We start from the raw sequence: 21,626 nt of genomic DNA on the forward strand, positions 1-21,626 counted from the left end.
CTCTATATCTCTCTCTGTGATACTAGCGCTAGCATGCTCAGGATTTGGCTTTACCTGGGTGCCAGAGATCTACCCGGTGAGGGCTTGCCCGGTGTGAGGCTTTTGAGCGTTTGGGAGCGTTCTGGACGTTGGACAGGAAACTATGCAAATTTGAATCATCCAACCTTCCTGCTGCAGTGAGACGCTCTTTCCATGGACATCTGCCTCTTGGATTCCTCTCAACTTGCCTTCTGATAAAACATTTTGTGAGCCGCAGTTACCTTCGACAGCTACAAGGTGGCGCTACATGCAGGTGAGAGCACAAGTATGCACAAAATGTTAAGGACTTTTGACAGATTTATCGGTGGATCTTGTATATTTTTTTCAGAGGCTAGATATTGCCTAGAAATGCTTTCTAACATAGAGATGCTAGAGTTATAATGTCTGCCCACTGTAACATGTTTATTACCAGCACATGTGAGTGGTGACTCTGCTTTATGAAACTTATCATATATTAGGACAATGAATGTAGCAGAAGGGGCGATCGAGATGCTTGCCTACATATTTGTTTATTTTTTATATAATGGCTGATTAATCTGTTCATGATATTTCCATTTTGTGACATGTTGCATTAAAATATATCCTGCTTGCAGAATATATAAGTATTTGCATTGCGTTGGCCGGGAATCGAACCCGGGTCAACTGCTTGGGAAGCAGCTATGCTCACCACTATACCACCAACGCCCTCTGACATTTGCGCTCTCGGTTCTAAATATTATGACTCAGAGATCAATGACTATCTTGCACCTGCTTCAATGGTGCATTTGGTTTAGATACCAACATGAAAAGCAGTAGAATGTTATTTGCAGAGGGTAAGGAACTGGGGATTAAAACCAAGGACAAAGCTGTGCAGAAGAGAAGAATGGAAAGCAGCAGTACAATTAATATATATATAACATATAGAGGCAGCAAGGGAAGCAAAGCAGGGAAGAGAAAGAGAGAACATTCCATGAAATGCCCAGGAGATAGATAAGAGCAGAACAAAAAGGGAAGAATGAAATTCAAAGCCTGCACAGAAAAGTGTTTGAAGGTCCCACCAGTCATGTATGCTTATTATTGTGTGTCTTTACTTTCAAAGTACAGGGTGGATCCTTTGACACTCCCTCTCTTGTATTTCAGCAGACACAGATAGTTGAGAAGTCTTATATCACTTAGCTGGCACAAGCTTGCGCTTTTCCTTTCCGGCAGCGTGGAAATGACAGCTTGGTCCTTGGAAGAAAAATCAAGAAAAATTAGCAGAGGATGGTTTCGATCCATCGACCTCTGGGTTATGGGCCCAGCACGCTTCCGCTGCGCCACTCTGCTCCTTTTTCAGAGTGTTCTCTTTATGCAGATGAGGAGCATTCAGGGGAGTGACGTGGGCGTTCGGGACGTGAGAGGACGATTGGCAGGAAACTGTGCAAATTTGAAGCATTCATCCTTCCTGCTGCAGTCAGAGGCTCTTTCCAAGGACATCTGCCTCTTGGATTCCTCTCAACTTGCCTTCTGATAAAACATTTTGTGAGCCGCAGTTACCTTCGGCGCCTACAAGGTGGCGCTACATTCAGGTGAGAGCACAAGTATGCCCAAAATATTGGGGACTTTTGCCAGATTTATCGATGGATTTTACATATTTTTTTCAGAGGCTAGACATTACCTAGGAATGCTTTTTAACATAGAGATGCTTTAGTTATAATGTGTGGTCGGGCCTCAGCCCGTTCATTGTCTTCCCACTGTAACATATTTATTACCAGCTCATGTGAGTGGTGACTCTGCTTTATGAAACTTATCATATAGTAGGACAATGAGTATAGCAGAAGGGGCGATCGAGATGCTTGCCTACATATTTGTTTATTTTTTATATAATGGCTGATTAATCTGTTCATGATATTTCCATTTTGTGACATGTTGCATTAAAATATATCCTGATTGCAGAATATATAAGAATTGGTACTGCGTTGGCCGGGAATCGAACCCGGGTCAACTGCTTGGAAGGCAGCTATGCTCACCACTATACCACCAACGCCCTCTGATCTGTGCAATCTCGGTTCTCAACATTACGATCCTGAGTTCAATGTCTATCTTGCACCAGCTTCAATGGTGCATTTGGTTTAGATACCAACATGAGAAGCAGTAGAAAGGTTTTAGCAGATTGTAAGGAACTGGGATTGAAACCAAGGACAAAGCTGTGAAGAAGAGAAGAATGGTAAGCAGCAGTACAAATAATGGATATGAACATATAGAGGCAGCATGGGAAGCAAAGCAGGGGAAAGAAAGAGAGAACATTCCAGGAAATGCCCAGGAGATAGATAAGAGCAGAACAAAAAGGGAAGAATGATATTCAAAGCATGCCCAGAAAAGTGTTTGAAGGTCCCACCAGTCATTTATGCTTATTATTGTGTGTCTTTACTTTCAAGGTACAGGGTGGATCCCTTTGACGATCCCTCTCTTGTATTTCAGCAGACACAGATAGTTCAGAAGTCGTTTCTACCATAGCTGGCACAAGCTTGCGCTTTTCCTTGCTGGCAGCCTTAAAATGACAGCTTGGTCCTTGGAAGAAAAATCAAGCAAAACTAGCAGAGGATGGTTTCGATCCATCGACCTCTGGGTTATGGGCCCAGCACGCTTCCGCTGCGCCACTCTGCTGCTTTGGGAAAGTGTTCTCTTTATGCAGATGAGGAGCATTCAGCAGAGTAGCATGGGATTGGTCGGGCTCTCACCTCATTTGCCTAAGTATATCGCAAGGCATGCTGGGTATAGAAAAACTTCATCTTCCCCTCTCACAATCAGTCATAACTGAAAGTCAGACACTCTCAGGCACTAGCCGTTTCAAACCTTTATCAAGACAGCAGCTCTTGAACCCTCTATATCTCTCTCTGTGATACTAGCGCTAGCATGCTCAGGATTTGGCTTTACCTGGGTGCCAGAGATCTACCCGGTGAGGGCTTGCCCGGTGTGAGGCTTTTGAGCGTTTGGGAGCGTTCTGGACGTTGGACAGGAAACTATGCAAATTTGAATCATCCAACCTTCCTGCTGCAGTGAGACGCTCTTTCCATGGACATCTGCCTCTTGGATTCCTCTCAACTTGCCTTCTGATAAAACATTTTGTGAGCCGCAGTTACCTTCGACAGCTACAAGGTGGCGCTACATGCAGGTGAGAGCACAAGTATGCACAAAATGTTAAGGACTTTTGACAGATTTATCGGTGGATCTTGTATATTTTTTTCAGAGGCTAGATATTGCCTAGAAATGCTTTCTAACATAGAGATGCTAGAGTTATAATGTCTGCCCACTGTAACATATTTATTACCAGCACATGTGAGTGGTGACTCTGCTTTATGAAACTTATCATATATTAGGTCAATGAATGTAGCAGAAGGGGCGATCGAGATGCTTGCCTACATATTTGTTTATTTTTTATATAATGGCTGATTAATCTGTTCATGATATTTCCATTTTGTGACATGTTGCATTAAAATATATCCTGCTTGCAGAATATATAAGTATTTGCATTGCGTTGGCCGGGAATCGAACCCGGGTCAACTGCTTGGGAAGCAGCTATGCTCACCACTATACCACCAACGCCCTCTGACATTTGCGCTCTCGGTTCTAAATATTATGACTCAGAGATCAATGACTATCTTGCACCTGCTTCAATGGTGCATTTGGTTTAGATACCAACATGAAAAGCAGTAGAACGTTATTTGCAGAGGGTAAGGAACTGGGGATTAAAACCAAGGACAAAGCTGTGCAGAAGAGAAGAATGGAAAGCAGCAGTACAATTAATATATATATAACATATAGAGGCAGCAAGGGAAGCAAAGCAGGGAAGAGAAAGAGAGAACATTCCATGAAATGCCCAGGAGATAGATAAGAGCAGAACAAAAAGGGAAGAATGAAATTCAAAGCCTGCACAGAAAAGTGTTTGAAGGTCCCACCAGTCATGTATGCTTATTATTGTGTGTCTTTACTTTCAAAGTACAGGGTGGATCCTTTGACACTCCCTCTCTTGTATTTCAGCAGACACAGATAGTTGAGAAGTCTTATATCACTTAGCTGGCACAAGCTTGCGCTTTTCCTTTCCGGCAGCGTGGAAATGACAGCTTGGTCCTTGGAAGAAAAATCAAGCAAAATTAGCAGAGGATGGTTTCGATCCATCGACCTCTGGGTTATGGGCCCAGCACGCTTCCGCTGCGCCACTCTGCTCCTTTTTCAGAGTGTTCTCTTTATGCAGATGAGGAGCATTCAGGGGAGTGACGTGGGCGTTCGGGACGTGAGAGGACGATGGGCAGGAAACTGTGCAAATTTGAAGCATTCATCCTTCCTGCTGCAGTCAGAGGCTCTTTCCAAGGACATCTGCCTCTTGGATTCCTCTCAACTTGCCTTCTGATAAAACATTTTGTGAGCCGCAGTTACCTTCGGCGCCTACAAGGTGGCGCTACATTCAGGTGAGAGCACAAGTATGCCCAAAATATTGGGGACTTTTGCCAGATTTATCGATGGATTTTACATATTTTTTTCAGAGGCTAGACATTACCTAGGAATGCTTTTTAACATAGAGATGCTTTAGTTATAATGTGTGGTCGGGCCTCAGCCCGTTCATTGTCTTCCCACTGTAACATATTTATTACCAGCTCATGTGAGTGGTGACTCTGCTTTATGAAACTTATCATATAGTAGGACAATGAGTATAGCAGAAGGGGCGATCGAGATGCTTGCCTACATATTTGTTTATTTTTTATATAATGGCTGATTAATCTGTTCATGATATTTCCATTTTGTGACATGTTGCATTAAAATATATCCTGATTGCAGAATATATAAGAATTGGTACTGCGTTGGCCGGGAATCGAACCCGGGTCAACTGCTTGGAAGGCAGCTATGCTCACCACTATACCACCAACGCCCTTTGGTCTGTGCAATCTCGGTTCTCAACATTACGACCCTGAGTTCAATGTCTATCTTGCACCAGCTTCAATGGTGCATTTGGTTTAGATACCAACATGAGAAGCAGTAGAAAGGTTTTAGCAGATTGTAAGGAACTGGGATTGAAACCAAGGACAAAGCTGTGAAGAAGAGAAGAATGGTAAGCAGCAGTACAAATAATGGATATGAACATATAGAGGCAGCATGGGAAGCAAAGCAGGGGAAAGAAAGAGAGAACATTCCAGGAAATGCCCAGGAGATAGATAAGAGCAGAACAAAAAGGGAAGAATGATATTCAAAGCATGCCCAGAAAAGTGTTTGAAGGTCCCACCAGTCATTTATGCTTATTATTGTGTGTCTTTACTTTCAAGGTACAGGGTGGATCCCTTTGACGATCCCTCTCTTGTATTTCAGCAGACACAGATAGTTCAGAAGTCGTTTCTACCATAGCTGGCACAAGCTTGCGCTTTTCCTTGCTGGCAGCCTTAAAATGACAGCTTGGTCCTTGGAAGAAAAATCAAGCAAAACTAGCAGAGGATGGTTTCAATCCATCGACCTCTGGGTTATGGGCCCAGCACGCTTCCGCTGCGCCACTCTGCTGCTTTGGGAAAGTGTTCTCTTTATGCAGATGAGGAGCATTCAGCAGAGTAGCATGGGATTGGTCGGGCTCTCACCTCATTTGCCTAAGTATATCGCAAGGCATGCTGGGTATAGAAAAACTTCATCTTCCCCTCTCACAATCAGTCATAACTGAAAGTCAGACACTCTCAGGCACTAGCCGTTTCAAACCTTTATCAAGACAGCAGCTCTTGAACCCTCTATATCTCTCTCTGTGATACTAGCGCTAGCATGCTCAGGATTTGGCTTTACCTGGGTGCCAGAGATCTACCCGGTGAGGGCTTGCCCGGTGTGAGGCTTTTGAGCGTTTGGGAGCGTTCTGGACGTTGGACAGGAAACTATGCAAATTTGAATCATCCAACCTTCCTGCTGCAGTGAGACGCTCTTTCCATGGACATCTGCCTCTTGGATTCCTCTCAACTTGCCTTCTGATAAAACATTTTGTGAGCCGCAGTTACCTTCGACAGCTACAAGGTGGCGCTACATGCAGGTGAGAGCACAAGTATGCACAAAATGTTAAGGACTTTTGACAGATTTATCGGTGGATCTTGTATATTTTTTTCAGAGGCTAGATATTGCCTAGAAATGCTTTCTAACATAGAGATGCTAGAGTTATAATGTCTGCCCACTGTAACATGTTTATTACCAGCACATGTGAGTGGTGACTCTGCTTTATGAAACTTATCATATATTAGGACAATGAATGTAGCAGAAGGGGCGATCGAGATGCTTGCCTACATATTTGTTTATTTTTTATATAATGGCTGATTAATCTGTTCATGATATTTCCATTTTGTGACATGTTGCATTAAAATATATCCTGCTTGCAGAATATATAAGTATTTGCATTGCATTGGCCGGGAATCGAACCCGGGTCAACTGCTTGGGAAGCAGCTATGCTCACCACTATACCACCAACGCCCTCTGACATTTGCGCTCTCGGTTCTAAATATTATGACTCAGAGATCAATGACTATCTTGCACCTGCTTCAATGGTGCATTTGGTTTAGATACCAACATGAAAAGCAGTAGAACGTTATTTGCAGAGGGTAAGGAACTGGGGATTAAAACCAAGGACAAAGCTGTGCAGAAGAGAAGAATGGAAAGCAGCAGTACAATTAATATATATATAACATATAGAGGCAGCAAGGGAAGCAAAGCAGGGAAGAGAAAGAGAGAACATTCCATGAAATGCCCAGGAGATAGATAAGAGCAGAACAAAAAGGGAAGAATGAAATTCAAAGCCTGCACAGAAAAGTGTTTGAAGGTCCCACCAGTCATGTATGCTTATTATTGTGTGTCTTTACTTTCAAAGTACAGGGTGGATCCTTTGACACTCCCTCTCTTGTATTTCAGCAGACACAGATAGTTGAGAAGTCTTATATCACTTAGCTGGCACAAGCTTGCGCTTTTCCTTTCCGGCAGCGTGGAAATGACAGCTTGGTCCTTGGAAGAAAAATCAAGCAAAATTAGCAGAGGATGGTTTCGATCCATTGACCTCTGGGTTATGGGCCCAGCACGCTTCCGCTGTGCCACTCTGCTCCTTTTTCAGAGTGTTCTCTTTATGCAGATGAGGAGCATTCAGGGGAGTGACGTGGGCGTTCGGGACGTGAGAGGACGATGGGCAGGAAACTGTGCAAATTTGAAGCATTCATCCTTCCTGCTGCAGTCAGAGGCTCTTTCCAAGGACATCTGCCTCTTGGATTCCTCTCAACTTGCCTTCTGATAAAACATTTTGTGAGCCGCAGTTACCTTCGGCGCCTACAAGGTGGCGCTACATTCAGGTGAGAGCACAAGTATGCCCAAAATATTGGGGACTTTTGCCAGATTTATCGATGGATTTTACATATTTTTTTCAGAGGCTAGACATTACCTAGGAATGCTTTTTAACATAGAGATGCTTTAGTTATAATGTGTGGTCGGGCCTCAGCCCGTTCATTGTCTTCCCACTGTAACATATTTATTACCAGCTCATGTGAGTGGTGACTCTGCTTTATGAAACTTATCATATAGTAGGACAATGAGTTTAGCAGAAGGGGCAATCGAGATGCTTGCCTACATATTTGTTTATTTTTTATATAATGGCTGATTAATCTGTTCATGATATTTCCATTTTGTGACATGTTGCATTAAAATATATCCTGATTGCAGAATATATAAGAATTGGTACTGCGTTGGCCGGGAATCGAACCCGGGTCAACTGCTTGGAAGGCAGCTATGCTCACCACTATACCACCAACGCCCTCTGATCTGTGCAATCTCGGTTCTCAACATTACGACCCTGAGTTCAATGTCTATCTTGCACCAGCTTCAATGGTGCATTTGGTTTAGATACCAACATGAGAAGCAGTAGAAAGGTTTTAGCAGATTGTAAGGAACTGGGATTGAAACCAAGGACAAAGCTGTGAAGAAGAGAAGAATGGTAAGCAGCAGTACAAATAATGGATATGAACATATAGAGGCAGCATGGGAAGCAAAGCAGGGGAAAGAAAGAGAGAACATTCCAGGAAATGCCCAGGAGATAGATAAGAGCAGAACAAAAAGGGAAGAATGATATTCAAAGCATGCCCAGAAAAGTGTTTGAAGGTCCCACCAGTCATTTATGCTTATTATTGTGTGTCTTTACTTTCAAGGTACAGGGTGGATCCCTTTGACGACCCCTCTCTTGTATTTCAGCAGACACAGATAGTTCAGAAGTCGTTTCTACCATAGCTGGCACAAGCTTGCGCTTTTCCTTGCTGGCAGCCTTAAAATGACAGCTTGGTCCTTGGAAGAAAAATCAAGCAAAACTAGCAGAGGATGGTTTCGATCCATCGACCTCTGGGTTATGGACCCAGCACGCTTCCGCTGCGCCACTCTGCTGCTTTGGGAAAGTGTTCTCTTTATGCAGATGAGGAGCATTCAGCAGAGTAGCATGGGATTGGTCGGGCTCTCACCTCATTTGCCTAAGTATATCGCAAGGCATGCTGGGTATAGAAAAACTTCATCTTCCCCTCTCACAATCAGTCATAACTGAAAGTCAGACACTCTCAGGCACTAGCCGTTTCAAACCTTTATCAAGACAGCAGCTCTTGAACCCTCTATATCTCTCTCTGTGATACTAGCGCTAGCATGCTCAGGATTTGGCTTTACCTGGGTGCCAGAGATCTACCCGGTGAGGGCTTGCCCGGTGTGAGGCTTTTGAGCGTTTGGGAGCGTTCTGGACGTTGGACAGGAAACTATGCAAATTTGAATCATCCAACCTTCCTGCTGCAGTGAGACGCTCTTTCCATGGACATCTGCCTCTTGGATTCCTCTCAACTTGCCTTCTGATAAAACATTTTGTGAGCCGCAGTTACCTTCGACAGCTACAAGGTGGCGCTACATGCAGGTGAGAGCACAAGTATGCACAAAATGTTAAGGACTTTTGACAGATTTATCGGTGGATCTTGTATATTTTTTTCAGAGGCTAGATATTGCCTAGAAATGCTTTCTAACATAGAGATGCTAGAGTTATAATGTCTGCCCACTGTAACATGTTTATTACCAGCACATGTGAATGGTGACTCTGCTTTATGAAACTTATCATATATTAGGACAATGAATGTAGCAGAAGGGGCGATCGAGATGCTTGCCTACATATTTGTTTATTTTTTATATAATGGCTGATTAATCTGTTCATGATATTTCCATTTTGTGACATATTGCATTAAAATATATCCTGCTTGCAGAATATATAAGTATTTGCATTGCGTTGGCCGGGAATCGAACCCGGGTCAACTGCTTGGGAAGCAGCTATGCTCACCACTATACCACCAACGCCCTCTGACATTTGCGCTCTCGGTTCTAAATATTATGACTCAGAGATCAATGACTATCTTGCACCTGCTTCAATGGTGCATTTGGTTTAGATACCAACATGAAAAGCAGTAGAACGTTATTTGCAGAGGGTAAGGAACTGGGGATTAAAACCAAGGACAAAGCTGTGCAGAAGAGAAGAATGGAAAGCAGCAGTACAATTAATATATATATAACATATAGAGGCAGCAAGGGAAGCAAAGCAGGGAAGAGAAAGAGAGAACATTCCATGAAATGCCCAGGAGATAGATAAGAGCAGAACAAAAAGGGAAGAATGAAATTCAAAGCCTGCACAGAAAAGTGTTTGAAGGTCCCACCAGTCATGTATGCTTATTATTGTGTGTCTTTACTTTCAAAGTACAGGGTGGATCCTTTGACACTCCCTCTCTTGTATTTCAGCAGACACAGATAGTTGAGAAGTCTTATATCACTTAGCTGGCACAAGCTTGCGCTTTTCCTTTCCGGCAGCGTGGAAATGACAGCTTGGTCCTTGGAAGAAAAATCAAGCAAAATTAGCAGAGGATGGTTTCGATCCATCGACCTCTGGGTTATGGGCCCAGCACGCTTCCGCTGCGCCACTCTGCTCCTTTTTCAGAGTGTTCTCTTTATGCAGATGAGGAGCATTCAGGGGAGTGACGTGGGCGTTCGGGACGTGAGAGGACGATGGGCAGGAAACTGTGCAAATTTGAAGCATTCATCCTTCCTGCTGCAGTCAGAGGCTCTTTCCAAGGACATCTGCCTCTTGGATTCCTCTCAACTTGCCTTCTGATAAAACATTTTGTGAGCCGCAGTTACCTTCGGCGCCTACAAGGTGGCGCTACATTCAGGTGAGAGCACAAGTATGCCCAAAATATTGGGGACTTTTGCCAGATTTATCGATGGATTTTACATATTTTTTTCAGAGGCTAGACATTACCTAGGAATGCTTTTTAACATAGAGATGCTTTAGTTATAATGTGTGGTCGGGCCTCAGCCCGTTCATTGTCTTCCCACTGTAACATATTTATTACCAGCTCATGTGAGTGGTGACTCTGCTTTATGAAACTTATCATATAGTAGGACAATGAGTATAGCAGAAGGGGCGATCGAGATGCTTGCCTACATATTTGTTTATTTTTTATATAATGGCTGCTTAATCTGTTCATGATATTTCCATTTTGTGACATGTTGCATTAAAATATATCCTGATTGCAGAATATATAAGAATTGGTACTGTGTTGGCCGGGAATCGAACCCGGGTCAACTGCTTAGAAGGCAGCTATGCTCACCACTATACCACCAACGCCCTCTGAGCTGTGCAATCTCGGTTCTCAACATTACGACCCTGAGTTCAATGTCTATCTTGCACCAGCTTCAATGGTGCATTTGGTTTAGATACCAACATGAGAAGCAGTAGAAAGGTTTTAGCAGATTGTAAGGAACTGGGATTGAAACCAAGGACAAAGCTGTGAAGAAGAGAAGAATGGTAAGCAGCAGTACAAATAATGGATATGAACATATAGAGGCAGCATGGGAAGCAAAGCAGGGGAAAGAAAGAGAGAACATTCCAGGAAATGCCCAGGAGATAGATAAGAGCAGAACAAAAAGGGAAGAATGATATTCAAAGCATGCCCAGAAAAGTGTTTGAAGGTCCCACCAGTCATTTATGCTTATTATTGTGTGTCTTTACTTTCAAGGTACAGGGTGGATCCCTTTGACGATCCCTCTCTTGTATTTCAGCAGACACAGATAGTTCAGAAGTCGTTTCTACCATAGCTGGCACAAGCTTGCGCTTTTCCTTGCTGGCAGCCTTAAAATGACAGCTTGGTCCTTGGAAGAAAAATCAAGCAAAACTAGCAGAGGATGGTTTCGATCCATCGACCTCTGGGTTATGGGCCCAGCACGCTTCCGCTGCGCCACTCTGCTGCTTTGGGAAAGTGTTCTCTTTATGCAGATGAGGAGCATTCAGCAGAGTAGCATGGGATTGGTCGGGCTCTCACCTCATTTGCCTAAGTATATCGCAAGGCATGCTGGGTATAGAAAAACTTCATCTTCCCCTCTCACAATCAGTCATAACTGAAAGTCAGACACTCTCAGGCACTAGCCGTTTCAAACCTTTATCAAGACAGCAGCTCTTGAACCCTCTATATCTCTCTCTGTGATACTAGCGCTAGCATGCTCAGGATTTGGCTTTACCTGGGTGCCAGAGATCTACCCGGTGAGGGCTTGCCCGGTGTGAGGCTTTTGAGCGTTTGGGAGCGTTCTGGACGTTGGACAGGAAACTATGCAAATTTGAATCATCCAACCTTCCTGCTGCAGTGAGACGCTCTTTCCATGGACATCTGCCTCTTGGATTCCTCTCAACTTGCCTTCTGATAAAACATTTTGTGAGCCGCAGTTACCTTCGACAGCTACAAGGTGGCGCTACATGCAGGTGAGAGCACAAGTATGCACAAAATGTTAAGGACTTTTGACAGATTTATCGGTGGATCTTGTATATTTTTTTCAGAGGCTAGATATTGCCTAGAAATGCTTTCTAACATAGAGATGCTAGAGTTATAATGTCTGCCCACTGTAACATATTTATTACCAGCACATGTGAGTGGTGACTCTGCTTTATGAAACTTATCATATATTAGGTCAATGAATGTAGCAGAAGGGGCGATCGAGATGCTTGCCTACATATTTGTTTATTTTTTATATAATGGCTGATTAATCTGTTCATGATATTTCCATTTTGTGACATGTTGCATTAAAATATATCCTGCTTGCAGAATATATAAGTATTTGCATTGCGTTGGCCGGGAATCGAACCCGGGTCAACTGCTTGGGAAGCAGCTATGCTCACCACTATACCACCAACGCCCTCTGACATTTGCGCTCTCGGTTCTAAATATTATGACTCAGAGATCAATGACTATCTTGCACCTGCTTCAATGGTGCATTTGGTTTAGATACCAACATGAAAAGCAGTAGAACGTTATTTGCAGAGGGTAAGGAACTGGGGATTAAAACCAAGGACAAAGCTGTGCAGAAGAGAAGAATGGAAAGCAGCAGTACAATTAATATATATATAACATATAGAGGCAGCAAGGGAAGCAAAGCAGGGAAGAGAAAGAGAGAACATTCCATGAAATGCCCAGGAGATAGATAAGAGCAGAACAAAAAGGGAAGAATGAAATTCAAAGCCTGCACAGAAAAGTGTTTGAAGGTCCCACCAGTCATGTATGCTTATTATTGTGTGTCTTTACTTTCAAAGTACAGGGTGGATCCTTTGACACTCCCTCTCTTGTATTTCAGCAGACACAGATAGTTGAGAAGTCTTATATCACTTAGCTGGCACAAGCTTGCGCTTTTCCTTTCCGGCAGCGTGGAAATGACAGCTTGGTCCTTGGAAGAAAAATCAAGCAAAATTAGCAGAGGATGGTTTCGATCCATCGACCTCTGGGTTATGGGCCCAGCACGCTTCCGCTGCGCCACTCTGCTCCTTTTTCAGAGTGTTCTCTTTATGCAGATGAGGAGCATTCAGGGGAGTGACGTGGGCGTTCGGGACGTGAGAGGACGATGGGCAGGAAACTGTGCAAATTTGAAGCATTCATCCTTCCTGCTGCAGTCAGAGGCTCTTTCCAAGGACATCTGCCTCTTGGATTCCTCTCAACTTGCCTTCTGATAAAACATTTTGTGAGCCGCAGTTACCTTCGGCGCCTACAAGGTGGCGCTACATTCAGGTGAGAGCACAAGTATGCCCAAAATATTGGGGACTTTTGCCAGATTTATCGATGGATTTTACATATTTTTTTCAGAGGCTAGACATTACCTAGGAATGCTTTTTAACATAGAGATGCTTTAGTTATAATGTGTGGTCGGGCCTCAGCCCGTTCATTGTCTTCCCACTGTAACATATTTATTACCAGCTCATGTGAGTGGTGACTCTGCTTTATGAAACTTATCATATAGTAGGACAATGAGTATAGCAGAAGGGGCGATCGAGATGCTTGCCTACATATTTGTTTATTTTTTATATAATGGCTGATTAATCTGTTCATGATATTTCCATTTTGTGACATGTTGCATTAAAATATATCCTGATTGCAGAATATATAAGAATTGGTACTGCGTTGGCCGGGAATCGAACCCGGGTCAACTGCTTGGAAGGCAGCTATGCTCACCACTATACCACCAACGCCCTCTGATCTGTGCAATCTCGGTTCTCAACATTACGACCCTGAGTTCAATGTCTATCTTGCACCAGCTTCAATGGTGCATTTGGTTTAGATACCAACATGAGAAGCAGTAGAAAGGTTTTAGCAGATTGTAAGGAACTGGGATTGAAACCAAGGACAAAGCTGTGAAGAAGAGAAGAATGGTAAGCAGCAGTACAAATAATGGATATGAACATATAGAGGCAGCATGGGAAGCAAAGCAGGGGAAAGAAAGAGAGAACATTCCAGGAAATGCCCAGGAGATAGATAAGAGCAGAACAAAAAGGGAAGAATGATATTCAAAGCATGCCCAGAAAAGTGTTTGAAGGTCCCACCAGTCATTTATGCTTATTATTGTGTGTCTTTACTTTCAAGGTACAGGGTGGATCCCTTTGACGATCCCTCTCTTGTATTTCAGCAGACACAGATAGTTCAGAAGTCGTTTCTACCATAGCTGGCACAAGCTTGCGCTTTTCCTTGCTGGCAGCCTTAAAATGACAGCTTGGTCCTTGGAAGAAAAATCAAGCAAAACTAGCAGAGGATGGTTTCGATCCATCGACCTCTGGGTTATGGGCCCAGCACGCTTCCGCTGCGCCACTCTGCTGCTTTGGGAAAGTGTTCTCTTTATGCAGATGAGGAGCATTCAGCAGAGTAGCATGGGATTGGTCGGGCTCTCACCTCATTTGCCTAAGTATATCGCAAGGCATGCTGGGTATAGAAAAACTTCATCTTCCCCTCTCACAATCAGTCATAACTGAAAGTCAGACACTCTCAGGCACTAGCCGTTTCAAACCTTTATCAAGACAGCAGCTCTTGAACCCTCTATATCTCTCTCTGTGATACTAGCGCTAGCATGCTCAGGATTTGGCTTTACCTGGGTGCCAGAGATCTACCCTGTGAGGGCTTGCCCGGTGTGAGGCTTTTGAGCGTTTGGGAGCGTTCTGTACGTTGGACAGGAAACTATGCAAATTTGAATCATCCAACCTTCCTGCTGCAGTGAGACGCTCTTTCCATGGACATCTGCCTCTTGGATTCCTCTCAACTTGCCTTCTGATAAAACATTTTGTGAGCCGCAGTTACCTTCGACAGCTACAAGGTGGCGCTACATGCAGGTGAGAGCACAAGTATGCACAAAATGTTAAGGACTTTTGACAGATTTATCGGTGGATCTTGTATATTTTTTTCAGAGGCTAGATATTGCCTAGAAATGCTTTCTAACATAGAGATGCTAGAGTTATAATGTCTGCCCACTGTAACATGTTTATTACCAGCACATGTGAGTGGTGACTCTGCTTTATGAAACTTATCATATATTAGGACAATGAATGTAGCAGAAGGGGCGATCGAGATGCTTGCCTACATATTTGTTTATTTTTTATATAATGGCTGATTAATCTGTTCATGATATTTCCATTTTGTGACATGTTGCATTAAAATATATCCTGCTTGCAGAATATATAAGTATTTGCATTGCGTTGGCCGGGAATCGAACCCGGGTCAACTGCTTGGGAAGCAGCTATGCTCACCACTATACCACCAACGCCCTCTGACATTTGCGCTCTCGGTTCTAAATATTATGACTCAGAGATCAATGACTATCTTGCACCTGCTTCAATGGTGCATTTGGTTTAGATACCAACATGAAAAGCAGTAGAACGTTATTTGCAGAGGGTAAGGAACTGGGGATTAAAACCAAGGACAAAGCTGTGCAGAAGAGAAGAATGGAAAGCAGCAGTACAATTAATATATATATAACATATAGAGGCAGCAAGGGAAGCAAAGCAGGGAAGAGAAAGAGAGAACATTCCATGAAATGCCCAGGAGATAGATAAGAGCAGAACAAAAAGGGAAGAATGAAATTCAAAGCCTGCACAGAAAAGTGTTTGAAGGTCCCACCAGTCATGTATGCTTATTATTGTGTGTCTTTACTTTCAAAGTACAGGGTGGATCCTTTGACACTCCCTCTCTTGTATTTCAGCAGACACAGATAGTTGAGAAGTCTTATATCACTTAGCTGGCACAAGCTTGCGCTTTTCCTTTCCGGCAGCGTGGAAATGACAGCTTGGTCCTTGGAAGAAAAATCAAGCAAAATTAGCAGAGGATGGTTTCGATCCATCGACCTCTGGGTTATGGGCCCAGCACGCTTCCGCTGTGCCACTCTGCTCCTTTTTCAGAGTGTTCTCTTTATGCAGATGAGGAGCATTCAGGGGAGTGACGTGGGCGTTCGGGACGTGAGAGGACGATGGGCAGGAAACTGTGCAAATTTGAAGCATTCATCCTTCCTGCTGCAGTCAGAGGCTCTTTCCAAGGACATCTGCCTCTTGGATTCCTCTCAACTTGCCTTCTGATAAAACATTTTGTGAGCCGCAGTTACCTTCGGCGCCTACAAGGTGGCGCTACATTCAGGTGAGAGCACAAGTATGCCCAAAATATTGGGGACTTTTGCCAGATTTATCGATGGATTTTACATATTTTTTTCAGAGGCTAGACATTACCTAGGAATGCTTTTTAACATAGAGATGCTTTAGTTATAATGTGTGGTCGGGCCTTAGCCCGTTCATTGTCTTCCCACTGTAACATATTTATTACCAGCTCATGTGAGTGGTGACTCTGCTTTATGAAACTTATCATATAGTAGGACAATGAGTATAGCAGAAGGGGCGATCGAGATGCTTGCCTACATATTTGTTTATTTTTTATATAATGGCTGATTAATCTGTTCATGATATTTCCATTTTGTGACATGTTGCATTAAAATATATCCTGATTGCAGAATATATAAGAATTGGTACTGCGTTGGCCGGGAATCGAACCCGGGTCAACTGCTTGGAAGGCAGCTATGCTCACCACTATACCACCAACACCCTCTGATCTGTGCAATCTCGGTTCTCAACATTACGACCCTGAGTTCAATGTCTATCTTGCACCAGCTTCAATGGTGCATTTGGTTTAGATACCAACATGAGAAGCAGTAGAAAGGTTTTAGCAGATTGTAAGGAACTGGGATTGAAACCAAGGACAAAGCTGTGAAGAAGAGAAGAATGGTAAGCAGCAGTACAAATAATGGATATGAACATATAGAGGCAGCATGGGAAGCAAAGCAGGGGAAAGAAAGAGAGAACATTCCAGGAAATGCCCAGGAGATAGATAAGAGCAGAACAAAAAGGGAAGAATGATATTCAAAGCATGCCCAGAAAAGTGTTTGAAGTTCCCACCAGTCATTTATGCTTATTATTGTGTGTCTTTACTTTCAAGGTACAGGGTGGATCCCTTTGACGATCCCTCTCTTGTATTTCAGCAGACACAGATAGTTCAGAAGTCGTTTCTACCATAGCTGGCACAAGCTTGCGCTTTTCCTTGCTGGCAGCCTTAAAATGACAGCTTGGTCCTTGGAAGAAAAATCAAGCAAAACTAGCAGAGGATGGTTTCGATCCATCGACCTCTGGGTTATGGGCCCAGCACGCTTCCGCTGCGCCACTCTGCTGCTTTGGGAAAGTGTTCTCTTTATGCAGATGAGGAGCATTCAGCAGAGTAGCATGGGATTGGTCGGGCTCTCACCTCATTTGCCTAAGTATATCGCAAGGCATGCTGGGTATAGAAAAACTTCATCTTCCCCTCTCACAATCAGTCATAACTGAAAGTCAGACACTCTCAGGCACTAGCCGTTTCAAACCTTTATCAAGACAGCAGCTCTTGAACCCTCTATATCTCTCTCTGTGATACTAGCGCTAGCATGCTCAGGATTTGGCTTTACCTGGGTGCCAGAGATCTACCCGGTGAGGGCTTGCCCGGTGTGAGGCTTTTGAGCGTTTGGGAGCGTTCTGGACGTTGGACAGGAAACTATGCAAATTTGAATCATCCAACCTTCCTGCTGCAGTGAGACGCTCTTTCCATGGACATCTGCCTCTTGGATTCCTCTCAACTTGCCTTCTGATAAAACATTTTGTGAGCCGCAGTTACCTTCGACAGCTACAAGGTGGCGCTACATGCAGGTGAGAGCACAAGTATGCACAAAATGTTAAGGACTTTTGACAGATTTATCGGTGGATCTTGTATATTTTTTTCAGAGGCTAGATATTGCCTAGAAATGCTTTCTAACATAGAGATGCTAGAGTTATAATGTCTGCCCACTGTAACATGTTTATTACCAGCACATGTGAGTGGTGACTCTGCTTTATGAAACTTATCATATATTAGGACAATGAATGTAGCAGAAGGGGCGATCGAGATGCTTGCCTACATATTTGTTTATTTTTTATATAATGGCTGATTAATCTGTTCATGATATTTCCATTTTGTGACATGTTGCATTAAAATATATCCTGCTTGCAGAATATATAAGTATTTGCATTGCGTTGGCCGGGAATCGAACCCGGGTCAACTGCTTGGGAAGCAGCTATGCTCACCACTATACCACCAACGCCCTCTGACATTTGCGCTCTCGGTTCTAAATATTATGACTCAGAGATCAATGACTATCTTGCACCTGCTTCAATGGTGCATTTGGTTTAGATACCAACATGAAAAGCAGTAGAACGTTATTTGCAGAGGGTAAGGAACTGGGGATTAAAACCAAGGACAAAGCTGTGCAGAAGAGAAGAATGGAAAGCAGCAGTACAATTAATATATATATAACATATAGAGGCAGCAAGGGAAGCAAAGCAGGGAAGAGAAAGAGAGAACATTCCATGAAATGCCCAGGAGATAGATAAGAGCAGAACAAAAAGGGAAGAATGAAATTCAAAGCCTGCACAGAAAAGTGTTTGAAGGTCCCACCAGTCATGTATGCTTATTATTGTGTGTCTTTACTTTCAAAGTACAGGGTGGATCCTTTGACACTCCCTCTCTTGTATTTCAGCAGACACAGATAGTTGAGAAGTCTTATATCACTTAGCTGGCACAAGCTTGCGCTTTTCCTTTCCGGCAGCGTGGAAATGACAGCTTGGTCCTTGGAAGAAAAATCAAGCAAAATTAGCAGAGGATGGTTTTGATCCATCGACCTCTGGGTTATGGGCCCAGCACGCTTCCGCTGCGCCACTCTGCTCCTTTTTCAGAGTGTTCTCTTTATGCAGATGAGGAGCATTCAGGGGAGTGACGTGGTCGTTCGGGACGTGAGAGGACGATGGGCAGGAAACTGTGCAAATTTGAAGCATTCATCCTTCCTGCTGCAGTCAGAGGCTCTTTCCAAGGACATCTGCCTCTTGGATTCCTCTCAACTTGCCTTCTGATAAAACATTTTGTGAGCCGCAGTTACCTTCGGCGCCTACAAGGTGGCGCTACATTCAGGTGAGAGCACAAGTATGCCCAAAATATTGGGGACTTTTGCCAGATTTATCGATGGATTTTACATATTTTTTTCAGAGGCTAGACATTACCTAGGAATGCTTTTTAACATAGAGATGCTTTAGTTATAATGTGTGGTCGGGCCTCAGCCCGTTCATTGTCTTCCCACTGTAACATATTTATTACCAGCTCATGTGAGTGGTGACTCTGCTTTATGAAACTTATCATATAGTAGGACAATGAGTATAGCAGAAGGGGCGATCGAGATGCTTGCCTACATATTTGTTTATTTTTTATATAATGGCTGATTAATCTGTTCATGATATTTCCATTTTGTGACATGTTGCATTAAAATATATCCTGATTGCAGAATATATAAGAATTGGTACTGCGTTGGCCGGGAATCGAACCCGGGTCAACTGCTTGGAAGGCAGCTATGCTCACCACTATACCACCAACGCCCTCTGATCTGTGCAATCTCGGTTCTCAACATTACGACCCTGAGTTCAATGTCTATCTTGCACCAGCTTCAATGGTGCATTTGGTTTAGATACCAACATGAGAAGCAGTAGAAAGGTTTTAGCAGATTGTAAGGAACTGGGATTGAAACCAAGGACAAAGCTGTGAAGAAGAGAAGAATGGTAAGCAGCAGTACAAATAATGGATATGAACATATAGAGGCAGCATGGGAAGCAAAGCAGGGGAAAGAAAGAGAGAACATTCCAGGAAATGCCCAGGAGATAGATAAGAGCAGAACAAAAAGGGAAGAATGATATTCAAAGCATGCCCAGAAAAGTGTTTGAAGGTCCCACCAGTCATTTATGCTTATTATTGTGTGTCTTTACTTTCAAGGTACAGGGTGGATCCCTTTGACGATCCCTCTCTTGTATTTCAGCAGACACAGATAGTTCAGAAGTCGTTTCTACCATAGCTGGCACAAGCTTGCGCTTTTCCTTGCTGGCAGCCTTAAAATGACAGCTTGGTCCTTGGAAGAAAAATCAAGCAAAACTAGCAGAGGATGGTTTCGATCCATCGACCTCTGGGTTATGGGCCCAGCACGCTTCCGCTGCGCCACTCTGCTGCTTTGGGAAAGTGTTCTCTTTATGCAGATGAGGAGCATTCAGCAGAGTAGCATGGGATTGGTCGGGCTCTCACCTCATTTGCCTAAGTATATCGCAAGGCATGCTGGGTATAGAAAAACTTCATCTTCCCCTCTCACAATCAGTCATAACTGAAAGTCAGACACTCTCAGGCACTAGCCGTTTCAAACCTTTATCAAGACAGCAGCTCTTGAACCCTCTATATCTCTCTCTGTGATACTAGCGCTAGCATGCTCAGGATTTGGCTTTACCTGGGTGCCAGAGATCTACCCGGTGAGGGCTTGCCCGGTGTGAGGCTTTTGAGCGTTTGGGAGCGTTCTGGACGTTGGACAGGAAACTATGCAAATTTGAATCATCCAACCTTCCTGCTGCAGTGAGACGCTCTTTCCATGGACATCTGCCTCTTGGATTCCTCTCAACTTGCCTTCTGATAAAACATTTTGTGAGCCGCAGTTACCTTCGACAGCTACAAGGTGGCGCTACATGCAGGTGAGAGCACAAGTATGCACAAAATGTTAAGGACTTTTGACAGATTTATCGGTGGATCTTGTATATTTTTTTCAGAGGCTAGATATTGCCTAGAAATGCTTTCTAACATAGAGATGCTAGAGTTATAATGTCTGCCCACTGTAACATATTTATTACCAGCACATGTGAGTGGTGACTCTGCTTTATGAAACTTATCATATATTAGGTCAATGAATGTAGCAGAAGGGGCGATCGAGATGCTTGCCTACATATTTGTTTATTTTTTATATAATGGCTGATAAATCTGTTCATGATATTTCCATTTTGTGACATGTTGCATTAAAATATATCCTGCTTGCAGAATATATAAGTATTTGCATTGCGTTGGCCGGGAATCGAACCCGGGTCAACTGCTTGGGAAGCAGCTATGCTCACCACTATACCACCAACGCCCTCTGACATTTGCGCTCTCGGTTCTAAATATTATGACTCAGAGATCAATGACTATCTTGCACCTGCTTCAATGGTGCATTTGGTTTAGATACCAACATGAAAAGCAGTAGAACGTTATTTGCAGAGGGTAAGGAACTGGGGATTAAAACCAAGGACAAAGCTGTGCAGAAGAGAAGAATGGAAAGCAGCAGTACAATTAATATATATATAACATATAGAGGCAGCAAGGGAAGCAAAGCAGGGAAGAGAAAGAGAGAACATTCCATGAAATGCCCAGGAGATAGATAAGAGCAGAACAAAAAGGGAAGAATGAAATTCAAAGCCTGCACAGAAAAGTGTTTGAAGGTCCCACCAGTCATGTATGCTTATTATTGTGTGTCTTTACTTTCAAAGTACAGGGTGGATCCTTTGACACTCCCTCTCTTGTATTTCAGCAGACACAGATAGTTGAGAAGTCTTATATCACTTAGCTGGCACAAGCTTGCGCTTTTCCTTTCCGGCAGCGTGGAAATGACAGCTTGGTCCTTGGAAGAAAAATCAAGCAAAATTAGCAGAGGATGGTTTCGATCCATCGACCTCTGGGTTATGGGCCCAGCACGCTTCCGCTGCGCCACTCTGCTCCTTTTTCAGAGTGTTCTCTTTATGCAGATGAGGAGCATTCAGGGGAGTGACGTGGGCGTTCGGGACGTGAGAGGACGATGGGCAGGAAACTGTGCAAATTTGAAGCATTCATCCTTCCTGC

General features: G+C 43.5%; 25 non-coding genes across 25 annotated transcripts; all 25 read right to left on the minus strand.

Moving 5' to 3' along the window:
- Window positions 1-651: 651 nt before the first annotated feature.
- Window positions 652-723, minus strand: TRNAG-CCC (transfer RNA glycine (anticodon CCC)). Its single transcript has one exon. It is a non-coding gene; the product is annotated as a tRNA-Gly (tRNA).
- A 549-nt stretch (window positions 724-1,272) lies between these two features.
- Window positions 1,273-1,344, minus strand: TRNAM-CAU (transfer RNA methionine (anticodon CAU)). The gene has a single exon. It is a non-coding gene; the product is annotated as a tRNA-Met (tRNA).
- A 628-nt stretch (window positions 1,345-1,972) lies between these two features.
- On the minus strand, window positions 1,973-2,044 carry TRNAG-UCC (transfer RNA glycine (anticodon UCC)). Its single transcript has one exon. It is a non-coding gene; the product is annotated as a tRNA-Gly (tRNA).
- A 548-nt stretch (window positions 2,045-2,592) lies between these two features.
- Window positions 2,593-2,664, minus strand: TRNAM-CAU (transfer RNA methionine (anticodon CAU)). Its single transcript has one exon. It is a non-coding gene; the product is annotated as a tRNA-Met (tRNA).
- An 867-nt stretch (window positions 2,665-3,531) lies between these two features.
- On the minus strand, window positions 3,532-3,603 carry TRNAG-CCC (transfer RNA glycine (anticodon CCC)). Its single transcript has one exon. It is a non-coding gene; the product is annotated as a tRNA-Gly (tRNA).
- A 549-nt stretch (window positions 3,604-4,152) lies between these two features.
- On the minus strand, window positions 4,153-4,224 carry TRNAM-CAU (transfer RNA methionine (anticodon CAU)). Its single transcript has one exon. It is a non-coding gene; the product is annotated as a tRNA-Met (tRNA).
- Window positions 4,225-4,852: 628 nt separating this feature from the next.
- On the minus strand, window positions 4,853-4,924 carry TRNAG-UCC (transfer RNA glycine (anticodon UCC)). Its single transcript has one exon. It is a non-coding gene; the product is annotated as a tRNA-Gly (tRNA).
- Window positions 4,925-6,411: 1,487 nt separating this feature from the next.
- Window positions 6,412-6,483, minus strand: TRNAG-CCC (transfer RNA glycine (anticodon CCC)). The gene has a single exon. It is a non-coding gene; the product is annotated as a tRNA-Gly (tRNA).
- A 1,249-nt stretch (window positions 6,484-7,732) lies between these two features.
- On the minus strand, window positions 7,733-7,804 carry TRNAG-UCC (transfer RNA glycine (anticodon UCC)). Its single transcript has one exon. It is a non-coding gene; the product is annotated as a tRNA-Gly (tRNA).
- A 1,487-nt stretch (window positions 7,805-9,291) lies between these two features.
- On the minus strand, window positions 9,292-9,363 carry TRNAG-CCC (transfer RNA glycine (anticodon CCC)). The gene has a single exon. It is a non-coding gene; the product is annotated as a tRNA-Gly (tRNA).
- Window positions 9,364-9,912: 549 nt separating this feature from the next.
- On the minus strand, window positions 9,913-9,984 carry TRNAM-CAU (transfer RNA methionine (anticodon CAU)). Its single transcript has one exon. It is a non-coding gene; the product is annotated as a tRNA-Met (tRNA).
- A 628-nt stretch (window positions 9,985-10,612) lies between these two features.
- TRNAR-UCU (transfer RNA arginine (anticodon UCU)) lies at window positions 10,613-10,684 on the minus strand. Its single transcript has one exon. It is a non-coding gene; the product is annotated as a tRNA-Arg (tRNA).
- Window positions 10,685-11,232: 548 nt separating this feature from the next.
- On the minus strand, window positions 11,233-11,304 carry TRNAM-CAU (transfer RNA methionine (anticodon CAU)). The gene has a single exon. It is a non-coding gene; the product is annotated as a tRNA-Met (tRNA).
- Window positions 11,305-12,171: 867 nt separating this feature from the next.
- On the minus strand, window positions 12,172-12,243 carry TRNAG-CCC (transfer RNA glycine (anticodon CCC)). Its single transcript has one exon. It is a non-coding gene; the product is annotated as a tRNA-Gly (tRNA).
- Window positions 12,244-12,792: 549 nt separating this feature from the next.
- On the minus strand, window positions 12,793-12,864 carry TRNAM-CAU (transfer RNA methionine (anticodon CAU)). Its single transcript has one exon. It is a non-coding gene; the product is annotated as a tRNA-Met (tRNA).
- A 628-nt stretch (window positions 12,865-13,492) lies between these two features.
- TRNAG-UCC (transfer RNA glycine (anticodon UCC)) lies at window positions 13,493-13,564 on the minus strand. The gene has a single exon. It is a non-coding gene; the product is annotated as a tRNA-Gly (tRNA).
- A 548-nt stretch (window positions 13,565-14,112) lies between these two features.
- Window positions 14,113-14,184, minus strand: TRNAM-CAU (transfer RNA methionine (anticodon CAU)). Its single transcript has one exon. It is a non-coding gene; the product is annotated as a tRNA-Met (tRNA).
- An 867-nt stretch (window positions 14,185-15,051) lies between these two features.
- On the minus strand, window positions 15,052-15,123 carry TRNAG-CCC (transfer RNA glycine (anticodon CCC)). The gene has a single exon. It is a non-coding gene; the product is annotated as a tRNA-Gly (tRNA).
- Window positions 15,124-16,372: 1,249 nt separating this feature from the next.
- TRNAG-UCC (transfer RNA glycine (anticodon UCC)) lies at window positions 16,373-16,444 on the minus strand. The gene has a single exon. It is a non-coding gene; the product is annotated as a tRNA-Gly (tRNA).
- Window positions 16,445-16,992: 548 nt separating this feature from the next.
- Window positions 16,993-17,064, minus strand: TRNAM-CAU (transfer RNA methionine (anticodon CAU)). Its single transcript has one exon. It is a non-coding gene; the product is annotated as a tRNA-Met (tRNA).
- Window positions 17,065-17,931: 867 nt separating this feature from the next.
- On the minus strand, window positions 17,932-18,003 carry TRNAG-CCC (transfer RNA glycine (anticodon CCC)). Its single transcript has one exon. It is a non-coding gene; the product is annotated as a tRNA-Gly (tRNA).
- Window positions 18,004-19,252: 1,249 nt separating this feature from the next.
- On the minus strand, window positions 19,253-19,324 carry TRNAG-UCC (transfer RNA glycine (anticodon UCC)). Its single transcript has one exon. It is a non-coding gene; the product is annotated as a tRNA-Gly (tRNA).
- Window positions 19,325-19,872: 548 nt separating this feature from the next.
- TRNAM-CAU (transfer RNA methionine (anticodon CAU)) lies at window positions 19,873-19,944 on the minus strand. Its single transcript has one exon. It is a non-coding gene; the product is annotated as a tRNA-Met (tRNA).
- Window positions 19,945-20,811: 867 nt separating this feature from the next.
- Window positions 20,812-20,883, minus strand: TRNAG-CCC (transfer RNA glycine (anticodon CCC)). Its single transcript has one exon. It is a non-coding gene; the product is annotated as a tRNA-Gly (tRNA).
- A 549-nt stretch (window positions 20,884-21,432) lies between these two features.
- TRNAM-CAU (transfer RNA methionine (anticodon CAU)) lies at window positions 21,433-21,504 on the minus strand. The gene has a single exon. It is a non-coding gene; the product is annotated as a tRNA-Met (tRNA).
- Window positions 21,505-21,626: the final 122 nt, after the last annotated feature.

Source organism: Lissotriton helveticus, chromosome 11, assembly GCF_964261635.1.
Source record: "Lissotriton helveticus chromosome 11, aLisHel1.1, whole genome shotgun sequence".
Taxonomy (NCBI): domain Eukaryota; kingdom Metazoa; phylum Chordata; class Amphibia; order Caudata; family Salamandridae; genus Lissotriton; species Lissotriton helveticus.